This window comes from Piliocolobus tephrosceles, chromosome 5 (assembly GCF_002776525.5).
Source record: "Piliocolobus tephrosceles isolate RC106 chromosome 5, ASM277652v3, whole genome shotgun sequence".
NCBI classification, from domain to species: Eukaryota; Metazoa; Chordata; class Mammalia; order Primates; family Cercopithecidae; genus Piliocolobus; species Piliocolobus tephrosceles.
In genome coordinates this window covers 54496933-54501430 of record NC_045438.1, presented here as the reverse complement: position 1 = coordinate 54501430, position 4498 = coordinate 54496933, and the positions used below count along the sequence as shown (strand labels likewise).

At 34.9% G+C, this 4498-nt stretch overlaps 1 pseudogene; it reads left to right on the top strand.

Moving 5' to 3' along the window:
• The first annotated feature begins 2 nt into the window (after positions 1 to 2).
• LOC113224846 lies at positions 3 to 608 on the top strand (annotated as a pseudogene).
• The last annotated feature ends 3890 nt before the right edge of the window (positions 609 to 4498 follow it).

The following is a 4498-nucleotide window of genomic DNA, read 5'->3' as shown; positions in this document are numbered from 1 at the left end:
TGTATGAACTGCATAAAAAAGTTTCTCCAAATGAGCTCATCCTGGGCCGGTACGCTACAGGCCATGACATCACAGAGCACTCTCTGCTAATCCATGAGTACTACAGCCGAGAGGCCCCGAACCCCATCCACCTCACTGTGGACACAAGTCTCCAGAACAGCTGCATGAGCATCAAAGCCTATGTCAGTACTTTAATGGCTGTCCCTGGGAGGACCATGGGAGTGATGTTCACACCTCTGACAGTGAAATACGCATACTATGACACTGAACGCATCTGAGTTGACCTGATCATGAAGACCTGCTTTAGCCCCAACAGAGTGATTGGACTCTCAAGTGACTTGCAGCAAGTAGGAGGGGCATCAGCTCACATCCAGGATGCCCTGAGCACAGTGCTGCAATATGCAGAGGATGTACTGTCTGGAAAGGTGTCAGCTGACAATACTGTGGGCCGCTTCCTGATGAGCCTGGTTAACCAAGTACCCAAAATAGTTTCCGATGACTTCGAGACCATGCTCAACAGCAACATCAATGACCTGCTGATGGTGACCTATCTGGCCAACCTCACACAGTCACAGATTGCCCTCAATGAAAAACTTGTAAACCTGTGAACGGACCCCAAGCAGTATGCCTGCTGGTATAGGTCTTAAACCCAGGACTCAGAAGTGAAGGAGAAATGGGTTTTTTGTGGTCTTGAGTCACACTGAGACAGTCAACTGTGTGTGACTCTAATAAACATAGCCTACCTTTTGTAAAAATAATAATAATAATAATAATAATAATAAAACAAAACACACACACATGCTGAGAACAAAAAAAAAAAAGATAAGCAATAGTAATAAATTTCTCTAACACTATAGAAAAATAAGCTGTTGTAAATTTATAGTAAATACATAATTTTCAAAAATGGGTGAGCATGAAGTACAATCTGCTTTCCCAGAAAATTTGAGTGAATCACATTTGACATTAGAGTTCATGGATGCTTAGCCTCATTTTCCCATATGTTATTTGGAGACAAACCTAGGTTGCAGTAATATTTCATCCATAAACATTGAGTGTGAATATATAAATGTAAAGACTTAGAAAAATAAAACCATATCATTATCATATCAAAATTAACAGTAATTAATTCATAATATCATGGTATTCAATCAATGTTAAAATTTTTTGATCAATTTATAAGTGTTGTAAGTGGTTTTTTTGCTTATTTTATACAGTGTTTTTTTATCAAGGCACAAATAAATTTATGCACTGAGATTTATTAATGTTTCTAATACTTTTTCAATATATAGGTTTATTCTTCATCTATTTTTTTCTTGCAATTTATTTGTTAAAAATAAAAATTATTTGTCCCATCCAGGGTCTTATATTCTCTATATTCCTCATTGAATCTTTGTAATTTAACATATTTCTCTATTTCTTGTCAAATAATAGTTACAGAGATTTGATCAGATCCACTGTCACTCTATAACAATATACGTATTTCCATCAGGTTACAGAGTGAGTTTGTCATCTCTCATCTTGTTAACAGACATTAATGACCAGACACATTAGTACTTTAAGATAAAATTTGTACTCTATCAACTTTTTTTCATTGACTATATGCAGCTCACATGAATGCTTGATCCTTTCCCTTTATTTACCAGTGTCCATAATAATGAAATGATTCCCTAGCATCATCTAGTGATGACTAATCTGATTTTTTAAAATAATCACTATGAACTCATTGATTTAAATATACTTCAAGGATTTCTATTTATTTATATATTCTCCCTCTTGATGCTTAAATTGCATCATCTTTAATTACTAGAATCTCTTCAAATTTTCCTCCAAGATTTTCTGACATTGCCCAAGAAGTCTTTAGTAGCTTTTGTGATGTCTGGTGACAGTATGTTCCTGGTGTACCTGGTTTATTTCCAGCCTTAGATATTAAATCAGCCATTTCTAAAAAAATAACTGATTATATTTAGTGAGAAATGGAGGCCAAAGTATAAATACTATGGGGATATACTTCTACTTGAGTGCTTATAATTTCTAGGCCTTCTTAGGGTGCAGAGATGGTTAATAGATAAAATATCTCATAAGTTCAGAGAAGCATCAGGGACATCAGAGTTCGTGAACTTCTCTGACATAGAAAATCCCCCAAAGTCAACTAACAAGCTGGAACTAAGTGACTTCAACAAACTTTCAGGATATAAATCAATATTTAAGGATCAAGTGTCTTTATAATAGCAATGATAAATTCAAAATTAAAATTAATAAAACAATGTCATTTACAATACCTGCAAAAATATGACACACTGTCAGGTAAATTTAACAAAATAAGCCAGGCATGATGGCTTATGCCTGTAATACCAACAATTTGGGAGGCCAAGGCAGGAGAATTGGTTGATGTCAGGAGTTTAAGACCAGCCTGGGGAACATAGTAAGACCTCCATCTCTACAAAAAAAGTACATGTATATATACATATATAAAATCTTATTTATCATATGTATCTTATATATATACTTACACATATACTTGTATATATACATATATATGAGACTTCTATTCTGAAAACTACAGAACATTGCTAAGAGAAAGTAAAGAAAGTTGAAATAAATGAAAATACATTTCATTTGTATTAATTGGAAGACTCAATTGTCTTCCCCCTTATTGACCTACAGATGCAATATAAATCCAATCACTATCTTAGCTTTTTTATTTTTTTGGAGAAATTGAAAAGTTCATACTCTAATTTGTATAAAAGTGAAAGTAGACCAGGAGTGGTGGCTCATGCCTGTAATCCCAGCACTTTGGGAGACTGAGGCAGATGGATTGCTTGAGCTCAGTTCAACACCAGTTTGGGCAACATAGCAAAACTTTATCTCTACAAAAAGTACAAAATCTAGCTGGGTATGGAGGCATATACCTATGGTTCCAGCTACTTGGAAGGCTGAAGTGGGAGGATCACCATAGGTCAGGGAGATTGGGGTTGCAGTGAGCCATGATCACGTCACCGCACTCCAGCCTGGGTAACAGAGTGAGACACTGGAAAAAAAGAAGAAAGAAGGGAAGGAAAGGAAGGGAAAGGAAGGGGAGAAGAGGGGAGGGGAGAGGAGAGGGGGAGACAATTATTTAGCCAAAACAATTTTGGAAAAGAGAACAATATTAGAAGACTTAGAAGACTCATATTACCGAACTTTGGGATTATCTAAAATGCTAGATAATCAAGAGAATATAGTCTTAGGGGAATGATTAGTCAGATTGATAAAGAGAACAGCTAACAGATTCCAGGAAGAAATAATTGAATAGGAAAACACATAAGAAGCAATGAAAGGGTAATCATATGTGGAAAAACGAACCTCAGACTTACTCCAATCACACACACACACACACATACACACACACACACACACACACACACACACACTCTAATTGGATAATTGGCCAAAATGTAAAAGCTAAAACTTTAACTTCTAAAAGAAATGTAGTAAAAAATCTTCACCATCTTGAAGCAGTAAAGGTTTCCAGGAAAATAAATTGATAAGTTCAATTTCAATAAAATAAACATTTTCTCTTCCAAATACATCATTAAGGAAATGAAAAGGCAAAGCACATTGCCAGAAAATGTTTGCAATTCGTATGCCTCACAGGGAATGGAAACTAGAACATACAAGAGTCATAGAAATAAGAGGGGGAGCAGACAAACAATACAATTTTTAAAATGACAGTGAGTAGAAAGCTTGTAAGTGTGTTTTATTAAAGGAGATACAAGAATAGACAATGAATGTGTGAAAATAACATTAGGTACCAGGAAAATAAAAATGTAAACTGTAAGGAGTTACCACTAAACACATGCAAGAATGACTAAATTTAAAGACTGACAATACCAGCTCCTCAAGAGGATGTGGAGCAAATGGAATTCTCAAAAATTCCTATGTTAAATTATACAAAAATGTACATAAATCTTTGGAAGTTTTTCTAAAGTTAAATATACTTAATCATGATCCAGGAACCTTGGTTCTGAGGTACCTATCCAAACGAAATGAAAACATATGCCCTCCCAGAGACTTTTACTGATTTTGTTACAATAGCCTGGTAATATATTTTGAAGTCAGGTAGCATGATGACCACAGCTTTGTTCTTTTTGCTCAGGATTACTTTGGCTATTCAGGCTCGTTTTTGGTTCCATGTAAATTGTATTATTATATTCAAATTCTGTGAAAAAATGATGTTGGGATGTTGGTATTTTGATAGAGATTGCACTGAATCTGTAATTGCTTTGGACAGTATGGTCATTTTTACCATACTGGTTTTTTCAGTCCATGAGCATAGGATGTCTTCTCATGTGTTTGTGTCCTCTTCAATTTCTTTCATCAAGATTATTTTTTATGTGTGATGGTTTATTCCTATCATTTTATTAATTGCTCTTTAGTAGTTTTGTATATTCTTTGTTTCTTTCTTTCTTCCTTATTATTTCATTGTGGTTTGGTGGTTTTCTGTATTGGAAATGTATGA